This window comes from Apodemus sylvaticus, chromosome X, assembly GCF_947179515.1.
Source record: "Apodemus sylvaticus chromosome X, mApoSyl1.1, whole genome shotgun sequence".
NCBI lineage: Eukaryota > Metazoa > Chordata > Mammalia > Rodentia > Muridae > Apodemus > Apodemus sylvaticus.
The window spans coordinates 80,809,798-80,822,114 of NC_067495.1; the positions used below are offsets into that span (position 1 = coordinate 80,809,798).

The following is a 12,317-nucleotide window of genomic DNA, read 5'->3' on the forward strand; positions in this document are numbered from 1 at the left end:
CGAATATTTTTGTAAACAACTCTTTAATTTTATCAATAACACTATGTAATCCTTAAATTTATTATACATATGTTGCAATAAAATCTTCAGATTTATCAAAACAAAAAGAAATGATTCTGTCCCCTCCCACGCCCAACCATAAACCATCAATTGTAGAGAGCTACACTTTGGTATCTTCATCAAAATTTTAAGAGTTCCTTTAGAGTTTCTCATCTAGGCTCTTAATTTTTTTTGGGGGGGGGGATGATGCTGATACAAGTTATCTCAAACACTTTTCTCACCCCTTCATCTCAACTTTGCATCTGCAGTCATCAACATCACACCAACAGTTGCCCTGTTGCTCTTCACAATTACCAGGAACATGGATTGTGAGTTTCCACAAAGTTTCTGGTTACAGCACATACTGGGAGCACAGCCTGTAACTACATTAAGATTATAGACCTAAACAATATCCTGGGAGGCAGCCCAGACACAGACATCAACATTGACTCTGGTGGTATCCCAGGCTACTCAGATCAAGATGGTCCCTGGCAGTAGCACCACCCACATACATGGCATCATGCTGCAATACAAGACCAAAGATATCTATGTGCTTGCATTAGTCAGGGTTCTCTAGAGTCACAGAACTCTATGTGCTGTCTATATAGAGTAAGGGAATTTTTTGCTGACATATAGTCTGTAATCCAACTTCTAACAGTGGTCAGCAACAGCTGTGAATGGAAGTTGAAGAATCTTCCAGTTAGTCAGTCCCACTAGGCAAGCAGGAATAGAAGAGAGGGTGAATTTTCCTTCTTCTAATGTCCGTATTTATGTCTCCAGAAGAAGGTGTGGCCCAGATTCAAGGTATGTGCCACCACAACTGGATTGGGGACTTGCTTTGTGTCCCTGATGACCTTGATCAGAGATCTCCCTGGCTAATCTTCTGGGATTCATAATCACTATGCCTCAAGATCTCCAAGCAAAGCTCTAGGTCAGAAATTAGTATCTTCCAGCCTCCAGATTAGGATCACAGGTGAGCCTTTCAATTCTGGATTGTAGTTCATTCCAGATATAGTCAAGTTGCCAACCATGAATAACCACGACAGTGTTCATTGGTGGCAACACACACCAGGGATTTCAATACTAATCTAGTCTCAGTAGAAACTTGGACCTATACATTGTCCTCAGTAGCAACACAGACCTGAAAATCACCATGGCCTCTGGAGATTGCTACTCATTGAAATATTCTCACCAGAATGGAGTAGGTAGGCTCACAAGACTTAGGAAGACATGTAGAGCTGACACATTTAAGATTAACAAGTTCCCTCTCCAACATTACCGAAACAATACTGTCTGGAAAGAAGACTCATCAAAGACATGAACTACATGGATGTTATTTTTCACTATGCTTTGCTGCCTAAAAGTTATGCAGAGAACTCCTGAGTTTTACTTTTAATAAATTTTCACTCATCTTGAGAATACTTTATTATTGTTGCTACCTTTGTGTTTTCCTCACTCATGTAACTTTTCATCTATATTGTTGTAAGTATATAAATATACTCATTGATTTACCAATCTGGATTGAGGAATCATTACATTGGTTTGACTTTGGTTTCTTGTCTTGGGTGAAAAGACATTTATGCCCAAAGAAAAAGTCTAATGCTGCATAATAACTGACTGATATGAATAAGCCTTGAAAGTACCATCACTCGAGAAAGCTACTTTCAATTTGCACATTGTATGACCACACTTTTATGATAAGCTTAAAATGTTAAAATTTGAGTGATAAATAACAGAGTGGTACTATCTATCTGTGGAGTAATTAATGAGGTTAGATTGAAGCTAAATGGTATATTTGTACCCTGACTATAGTTTCAGGTGAATTATATATGTATGTATGCATGTGTATAAGAAAATTCATAGAACTGTGCATTAAAGACAAAACAATATTGATTTAATAGTTTTAATATAAAATAAAAATATATCAATTTATTTTAATATATACTTTCAGTGTAATTTTCAAATGAAATAAATTGCATTAAAATATCAGAAATCATTGTGGAATATTTGGTATATAGATTCTTAGCACAGGCCATAAATTATTTGTTGATAAAACTAAACTCATAATAGAGATATTATTTTAATACTATTATGAGCTCAGCAAAATCACTGAACTAGACCACTATATAGGTGAATAATACAGTTTATTACAGAACAAACCTTCAGTCTGTCTTATGAGAATAGGTAGCAGCAACTTGGCAGGAAAGGAATTTGTGGTTTTCCTGACAGATTTCCAGGGTTTCAGGTATCATGTTTTCAGAGAATGTTGAATTTACTTTTTTTTCTGTTTTTCCCCCATAAGAATTCTTACATTTACCTGTGGGAATCCTTCCATTTACTCAGTAAGATGCTGTCCTATATGCAGCCTGTGCTGCCATCCTAGGACATTGTCAGCAGCACTACTATTATGGGGCCTGAAAGAAGTTAATCTTTCATTGTTCATAAGGACAACAGTAGTCCTCTTCTAGTTACTTCTTGCTGATTAGGAGGTGATGTATACAATACTAGTCTAAAGCAGAAATTCAAGCTGGCAGAAAGCAGTAGGAGACATGAGGAAACTTGTTCAGGAGCTTCTGTTTAAGTGTATGGTTACTTCACTAATTCACTCTTTAATGAACCTGAGGAGGAATGCAACAATGGTTATAAGGATTATGGCTATGACAGAGTCAAGGAAAGGATGGAGCCAAGAGCCCAAGGAAGTCCCTTTTTGGGTCCAGCCCTGAAGGGCATCATATGCAACCCAGCTAATATAAGATTGTATTTTATTTTATCTTCTACTTTTAGAAAATGATTTATGCTGTGTCAACACTATTTATTGAGAAAGAATGGGTGCCTTCTTTTTAGTGGTCAACAAGTCAAGGGTTCTCTGGCTTTGACCACTAAGGTTATGAGGTGAGTTGGTTTTAGAGTAGTTGTAGGGTCAACATTGACTCCTGGATAGTGTTTCTCAACTAAGTAGATATCTGCTGGGATAGATATGGACTATGTTCCAGGCTCCCCATTACCTATTTTCCATAATGAATCTGTCAGACTCATTGTAGTTGTAACTGGCAGGGGCATAGCTTGATTTTTCCCTGTGTGTTTCCTGGAAAAGAGTTCCCATTTCTCCCTCACTGTTGAGGATAGGAAAAGGAAATAGTAGAGTAGGAAAATCACAGACCATGAGTTTATGTATTAATGCATCCTTAGTTCTTGTAGAAGTGCCAGAAGAGGGTTCATTTTGATGATATTAAGGGTTTTGTGACTGATGTATTAGCATAGGTAAATGGAGGGCAAAGTTAAGAATAATTATTGAAAAGAAAACAACCTAGAGTTTCTAGAGGATAGAAAGGTACTAGTAGAGAGGAAGGGTAATAAATAGTGTCGGACGTGGAGAGTATTAAGTTTCATGATATGTTTTTAAGTCAAGTAGCTTCCAAAAAGTATTACTACAAGGGAGCTTCCTCCCTTGCAGTAACTACTGCAAGGATTACTTCCACAAAGGAAGCTCTGGGTTCTCTTGAAACTCTAATTCATATTTCCATAGAAAAGTCTAAGGGTGGCTGTCCATAAAGGTGGGATTAAAAGAGATGTCCTTAAACTTGGAGAATTCTGAGCTTAATTCAGACATTGATTTTTCTTATGGAATCTAGTACAATGTGAACAAAAGTGTTCAGAGCCTTTCTGAGAAACATAAAAAGGAAAAAAAAATCTTGTTCCTCTGGTAGAAGCCCCAAAACTACAGAGATAGTTACAAAGCTGCTGCTAAGGGTGAAGTCTGACATTACCAGACAGCCTTGAGCTCTTTGCAAAATGATAGACTCCATTTCTCAGCAGAGCTTCCTCTACTCTGGGGACCCTAGACCCTTCATCAACTACAGGAGGAATGTCAAATAGTCCTGTGTCCCAGATTCCAAGAATGCCTTCCTATGCTAATGAGGCATTTCAGTACCTTAGCCTTCAGTCAATCACCTTTATCCACCATGAATATTCTCATCCCCTTCCCCCAAATTACATAACCCTTGGTTTTGAATAAAGTGTAAGTGAATAAGATTTTTCATTGAATAATGTTGGAGAGAGCTGTTTCATTGAACATCATCTAAAAGAACTGTAATATTAATGAGCTGTAACACCGAGATCTCCAGAGGAGACCTCCCTTCCTGGCATCCACTGCTGGACCAGGGGCCTGCTGATCCATCCATTCCAAATATTGCTTCATGCTTTTCTGTTTGTTGTTTATTGGAGTTAAGACACATCAAGGGAAGACATTACCACTGAACTCAGTTCCATTCCATCCTCCCCCTTGATGTACAGCCACTTGGACACCAAAAGGGAAGAAGGAGAAATTTCAGAAACACAGAACACAGAACATATCAGTGTCTTTGATCCTCTAGATCCATTTGTAATTCCACATGATTCAGAAAATTAAATGACCATGTTTGAGTTGTTGGAGAGGAATAATAGCTCCAGGATGGTCAAACCTTCTCATGTGGACTCACCTTTAGAGTTTTGGTTTCTTTGATCCTAGGGAAAGCAAACATATTTAGATAAGCAGAGAGGGAAAAGGAGAATATAGAGCAATGATTGACTAAGCAGGTTACATGGAAATCAGAATAATGCAGATAGATGAAGCAGATCCTAAGTAGGGACAGAAGGTAAAGTTAAAGAGTTTAGGGAGATCTTTAGTTGGGTATATATTTAAAAGTTCAAAGGTTGATTCATGGTTCTGGTGACTGGTTGGGTGGAAAGGACTCCCAAGATCAGGAAAAGAAAATATTCTATCCTTACATATAGCTAGCAGGTGAGAGAGTCTAATAGTCTAGTCATCTAGCAGGAGTACTCATCAAACCAGGGGTCCAGAGATCATTTGATCAGCATAAGATGGATCTAGGATGCCAATCTCTGAAATTTGGTTATAGTTGGTATAAAGAAAAAGACCAAATCTGTGCCCACACAGTATGTGCACACAGCAAGCACGGAGAACCCTTTAATCTCTAGGAACAATGGTTTGGGTCATAATATCAGTGGATATCTGAGGGAAGACAAGGTCACCTGTTTCTGGAGACTGAAAAAAGGTAATCAGTCATAAATTAGACCTGTTTCCAGAGGAGGTAAATAGAGAAAGTGTCATATTTTATTAATTCAAATATTAATGTAAAAGAAAGGAGGATGGGGATTAGCTCAAACATGTGTTAAGGCTAGAGATAGTTGTTAAGCACACAGAACACAAAGTTCAGAAGAAAGTTTTTATAAATATATCTATCTAAAAATGTATTTATATTTTTACACTCCTTATTTTATCCACCTTACCCCTGTCCATCACCCGACTGTTCCATACCCCATACCTCCTCCCCAGCTTCTGTCTCCATGTGGATGTCCCCATCCCTCAACCGTCCTGACCTCTAAACTCCCTGGGGCTTCCAGTCTCTAGAGGGTTATGTGCATCTTCTCTTAATGATCACTGACCCGGTATTCCTCTGCTGTATGTGATTTTAGGGCCTCATATCAGCTGGTTTATGCAGCCTATTTGGTGGTCCAGTGTTTCAGAGATCTCAGAGGTCCAGATTAATTGAGACTACTGGTCTTCCTACAGGGTTTCCCTTCTCCTCAACTTCTTTTAGCCTTCCCTAATTCAACAACAGGTGTCAGCGAGTTCTGTCCAATGGTTGGGTGCAAATATCTGCATCTGACACTTTCAGCTAATAAGACCATTAATCTTTTTTTTTTTAATTTTTTTGGATTTGGTTTTTTCGAGACAGGGTTTTTCTGTACTGTCCTGGCTGTCCTGGAACTTACTCGGTAGACCAGGCTGGCCTCAAACTCAGAAATCCAGCTGCCTCTGCCTCCCAGAGTGCTGGGATTACAGGCGTGCACCACCACTGCTTGGCTTCATTAATCTTTTCAACCATCACAAGAACAGTAGGAGGTAATAGGGAATGTGAGGTTGCCAATATACCTCCAAGGTCCTTGAAACTGATTAAGTGACTTTGGAAATAACTGCTAGGCTGTTTTCTGATTGTGTGGGTCTTAAAAGTCCAAATCTGAGCAAAAATATAGTTTATTTTATGATATTTTTGAGTAAAACTCAAAAAACTGAGTAAAAATAAGTTTTTTTGTGCAGTCTTGGCTACAGTAGGGAAAACTTCTATTCATTCTGAGAAAATGTTTACCATAAGAATATACTTATATTTTTCATTAGGAGGCATATACTTAAGATCTATCTGCCAGTCTTGCATAGGAATATTAACCCAAAATTGATGTAAGGAGGAGGAAAGGATAGATGCCAATACCCTTCTGGGGAGGTGGTGTCCAGATGGAGTATCCTCAGTTGATATCCATAAGAAGGGAAAAATAGCTCTGGTAGAAAGAGGGGGGTTAGAAAAAATAATAAAGTAGTTTAAAACAATATGTGAATGGACTTGTGAATAGGTATCTGGAAGGATTTTGCCCCAGCTTCATAGAGAAAATATGTTTCTTATAAACAAATCCAGACTTGGAGGTCCACAATGGATCACATCTCTTGTTTTCCAAACTTGTGAAATTATTTCATAAGGTTGTATTTTGCTTTTTACATGAAAATAGTTTCTTATTTATCAATCTTCAATACTGTATTGTGAGTTTCTCTTGGAAAGGACAAAACATCTGTAGATTACTTCTATATCTAGGAATTTTATTTAAGTATTTTAACTGTATTTGTTCAAATATTTAGGTAAGCATTGAAGATAATATCCATATGTCTTCAATGGCTATGGTTTACTAGAATTGGAGAAGTATATTACTGTATTTATCATTAATTTATGCTGAGTTGAGCAGATACAGGATAAAGTCAGTGAGTGCAAACCATAGATGAAGCCTCATTCCTTCCATTTCCCAACAAGTACCATTAGATAGCCTATTAATAGTATCTTTCTTTTACAATTATATTACAAGTTATTATCTACTATCTCTGAAGAATTTCAGTTGCTAATTAAATCCAAGATTACTTGTGTTACATTTCCTGAAACTTGTCAATGTGCTGCTACATGACTTCTACAAATCTTTCATATTGCTATGTCAGCAAAGTACTGCAATTTGTTGAGCATATAGTAATATAAAACATTTTCTTCTTTAAATATGACATGTGTAGTATTACTTCCAAGTGCAGTATTGTCAAGGGTGTAGTTTTTGACCTACAATGCATTACCTGCTTGACTGATTTCAGAGTTGTTTATTACTGATGACATATTTCTTTTCCATACCATTTATCCTGTCACTGCTTTAAAATAGTAAATGGTGTGGGAAACCTGGAATTTTCCAGCCGCTTGTATACAAAGTGAAAGAAAATATTTTAAGTTACATCCCATCATATCAAGAACCTTTATAGTAAATTTTCAGTATGTGTGAATAAACAGCAATATTTTATAAGACAAGCCTGTAATGAGCCTTTTGAACATTGAGTTCATTTCTTACTAATTAGATCTACTGCTCATAACAGGCAAATCAAAATAAGTACATCATATTTTTAGCAAATAAAATATATTTTAAAGACAGAAAACTATTTTATTTTCACAAAGATCATGTCAACATGATATGCATTTTGTACTTTTCAGGAAAACAATGTATCATTATATTGCTATTATAATTTTCACTTGTCAATAAAATACAGTGTATTCCATAATAAGTATTTCCACTTCAGTTTCCCATCATGTAGAAATAATCTTTTATTATTGATTTGTTAATTCAGGTTCACAAAGCTGAATTAAGTTTTGAGAAAATAAAATAAAATAATTGCTCCATTCCTATAATCCCAAAACCCAATTCAGTAATCTCAGTATGGCTTTCATAACTTAAATGAGGGCTATATGATGAGATATGAAGATTTAGCTTGATGAAACAGCTTAAACTACTGATACTTTCAAAAAACTATCATAAATTTTGGTTGTGTGAGAAGAATTGCTTCATTTTAGTAGTGATAATAACATTTATGCCTTTTTCACTACACCTCTTTTCATGATAGAGGTCCACAGACTGATTCAGTCAAATTTTTCTTATATTATTTAAAAAATCTCCATGTAATATATTAAGTTTTCCCCTCCTTAAAGTCCTCTGAGATCCCCCATTTCCCTAATAACCCAACTCAATACTGTCTATTTCACTGTCCCTTTCAAACAAACAAAACTAAACACAAAACTAAACAAAACCAAAAATCTTCAAAATACTAAATTAGCAAAAACAGCTTTTAACCCAACTACTTAGAAGACAGATGCAGATCAATCTCCACATTGGAGGCCAGCAGAGAGAGAGAGAGAGAGAGAGAGAGAGAGAGAGAGAGAGAGAGAGAGAGAGAGAGAGAGAGAGAGAGAGAGAGAGAGAGAGAAAGAGAGAGAGAGAGAGAAACACATTGTTTTGGACATGAAACCGGTCGTAGTGCTTGGTATACTCAGTGTCATTGTAAAACAGTGAGAAAGCTAGGCTGATTCCATGACAGGCTTCAAGTTGGCAGTTCAGGAGAATATACTTAAGGACTGGGCAGGTCCAGGCAATTCAGTTACTAGAATATCAAACAGTTCCACCCACTTGCCTAAGAATTTCATGAATTCATTGTTTTTAATAGCTGAGTAGTATTCCAATTGTGTAAAGACACCACATTTTCTGTATTCATTCCTCCATTGAGGGACATCTGGGTTCTTTCCAGCTTTTGGGAAAATATCATCCTAAATGATGTAACACTTTCACAAAAGAACACACATGGAATGCAGTCACTGATAAGTTCATATTGGCCCAGAAGCTCTGAATACCCAAGACACAATTCACATATCAAATTATTCCCACGAAGAAGAAAGGAGAGGGCCCTAGTCCTGGAAAGGCTTGATGCAGCATTGTAGGGGATTACCAAGACAGAGAACTGGGAGGGATTGATTGGGGAATGGGCAGAGAGAAGAGGGCTTATGGGACTTATGGGGAGGGGTGAACTAGAAGAGGGAAAATCATTTGGAATGTAAACAATGAATATAGAAAAAAGAGTAACAAACAAACAAACAAACCCAGGTACAGGCAATTAATCAGAAACTGCCCTGCTATCAGAAGTTTTCTGTCCACTTTTCCTGAGGCAAGGACAATGGGTCAGCATCAGTTTCCATACTCCCTCAGCAAAAGTTTTCAGACTTCCCCACCAATTGTTCCCAGCCTTGCCAGGCCCCAGCAATGGGTCTAGAATGTCCATAGAGATAGATCCAAAGTTAAGATGGAGGTCACCTACCCTTCTCTGGAATTCCCCTAATGTGCTCTAAATCCAGCCTGTGAGCTTACATTGGGGTCTCTCTATCTTGGTAATAAGAAACTGCAGCATGCTGGACTTCTGAAAAAGCAAAACAAAACAAAACAAACAAAAAAAAACAAAAAACTCAAATCTCTTTGTGTTAACATACTATTTGAGTCCAGGCTACTATTCTTCAGAAAATCATGGACCCTTACAAACGTTTCACATAAGGTATCAGTTTTAAGTAGCTTATTGGTAAGGGTGAGATTTTGTGTCTACTTCCTCTTTTCTGTGTGGGAAATTTTGTACTTTGAATATAGGCAGGTCTTTTGAGTTCTGCTACATTCTCTGTGAGTTCTTAAATGCATCAATACTATTTGTCTAGAAAACGCTAATTTCTTGGGGTAACCCACCACCTCTGACTCTCACAATCTTTCTATTTTCTCTTTTACATAGATCCCTGATCTTTTATTTTTTTTCGATATCATTTATTTACATTTCAAATGATTTCCCCTTTTCTAGCCCCCCACTCCCCGAAAGTCCCGTAAGTCCCCTTCTCTTCCCCTGTCCTCCCACCCACGCCTTCCCACTTCCCCATTCTGGTTTTGCCGAATACTTCTTCACTGAGTCTTTCCAGAACCAGGGGCCACTCCTCATTTCTTCTTGTACCTCGTTTGATGAGTGGATTATATTTTGGGTATTCCAGTTTACTAGGTTAATATCCACTTATTAGTGAATGCATACCATGATTCACCTTTTGAGTCTGGGTTACCTCACTTAGTATGATGTTCTCTAGCTCCATCCATTTGCCTAAGAATTTCATGAATTCATTGTTTCTAATGGCTGAATAGTACTCCATTGTGTAGATATACCACATTTTTTGCATCCACTCTTCTGTTGAGGGATACCTGGGTTCTTTCCAGCATCTGACAATTATAAATAGGGCTGCTATGAACATAGTAGAGCATGTATCCTTATTACATGGTGGGGAATCCTCTGGGTATATGCCCAGAAGTGGTATAGCAGGATCTTCTGGAAGTGAGGTGCCCAGGTTTCAGAGGAACTGCCAGACTGATTTCCAGAGTGGTTGTACCAATTTGTAACCCCACCAGCAGTGGGGGAGTGTTCCTCTTTCTGCACACCCTCTCCAACACCTGCTGTCTCCTGAATTTTTAATCTTAGCCATTCTGACTGGTGTAAGATGAAATCTCAGGGTTGTTTTGATTTGCATTTCCCTAATGAATAATGAAGTTGAGCATTTTTTAAGATGCTTCTCCGCCATCCGAAGTTCTTCAGGTGAGAATTCTTTGTTTAACTCTGTACCCCATTTTTTAATAGGGTTGTTTGGTTTTCTGGAGTCTAACTTCTTGAGTTCTTTATATATATTGGATATTAGCCCTCTATCTGATGTAGGATTGGTGAAGATCTTTTCCCAATTTGTTGGTTGCCGATTTGTCCTCTTGATGGTGTCCTTTGCCTTACAGAAACATTGTAATTTTATGAGGTCCCATTTGTCAATTCTTGCTCTTAGAGCATATGCTATTGGTGTTCTGTTCAGTAACTTGCTCCCTGTACCGATGTCCTCAAGGGTCTTCCCCAGTTTCTATTTTATTAGCTTCAGAGTGTCTGGCTTTATGTGGAGGTCCTTGATCCATTTGGATTTGAGCTTAGTACAAGGAGACAAGGATGGATCAATTCGCATTCTTCTGCATGCTGACCTCCAGTTGAAGCAGCACCATTTGTTGAAAAGGCTATCTTTTTTCCATTGGATGTTTTCAGCCTCTTTGTCGAGGATCAAGTGGCCATAGGTGTGTGGGTTCATTTCTGGATCTTCAATCCTGTTTCATTGATCCTCCTGCCTGTCACTGTACCAATACCATCCAGTTTTTAACACTACTGCTCTGTAGTATTGCTTGAGGTCAGGGATACTGGTTCCCTCAGATTTTCTTTTGTTGCTGAGATTAGTTTTAGCTATCCTGGGTTTTTTGTTGTTCCAGATGAATTTGATAATTGCTCTTTCTAACTCTGTGAAGAATTGAGTTGGGATTTTGATGGGTATTTCATTGAATCTGTATATTGCTTTTGGCAAAATGGCCATTTTAACTATATTGATTCTACCGATCCATGAGCATGGGAGGTTTTCCCATCTTTTGAGGTCTTGTTCCATTTCCTTCTTCAGAGTCTTGAAGTTCTTGTCATACAGATCTTTCACATGTTTGGTAAGAGTCACCCCAAGATACTTTATACTGTTTGTGGCTATTGTGAAGGGGGTCATTTCCCTAATTTCTTTCTCAGCCTCCTTATCCTTTGAGTATAGGAAGGCCACTGATTTGCTTGTGTTGATTTTATAACCTGCCACGTTGCTGAAGTTGTTTATCAGCTGTAGGAGCTCTCTAGTGGAGTTTTTTGGGTCACTTAGGTAGACTATCATGTCGTCTACAAATAATGATAGTTTGACTTCTTCCTTTCCAATTTGTATCCCTTTGACCTTCTTATGTTGTTGAATTGTACGAGCTAGTACCTCAAGTACAATATTGAAAAGATAAGGAGAAAGGGGGCAGCCTTGTCTGGTCCCTGATTTCAGTGCGATTGCTTCAAGTTTCTATCCATTTAGTTTGATGCTGGCTACCGGTTTGCTGTATATTGCTTTTACTATGTTTAGGTATGGGCCTTGAATTCCTGTTCTGTCCAAGACTTTAAGCATGAAAGGATGCTGAATTTTGTCAAATGCTTTTTCAGCATCCAATGAAATGACCATGTGGTTTTTTTCTTTGAGTTTGTTTATGTAGTGGATTGTGTTGATGGATTTCTGTATATTGAACCAACCCTGCATTCCCGGGATAAAGCCTACTTGATCATGGTGGATGATCATTTTGATGTGTTCTTGGATTCAGTTGGCAAGAATTTTATTGAGTATTTTTGCATCGATGTTCATAAGGGAAATTGGTCTGAAGTTCTCTTTCTTTGTTGGATCTTTGTGTGGCTATGGTATCAGCGTAATTGTGGCTTTGTAGAAGGAATTGGGTAGTGTTCCCTCTGTTTCTATTTTGTGGAATAACTT

General features: G+C 37.8%; 1 pseudogene; it reads left to right on the forward strand.

Moving 5' to 3' along the window:
• Positions 1 to 809: 809 nt before the first annotated feature.
• The window catches only part of LOC127674566 (ubiquitin-conjugating enzyme E2 W-like), a 114,296-nt pseudogene continuing 102,788 nt past the window's right edge, over positions 810 to 12,317 (forward strand).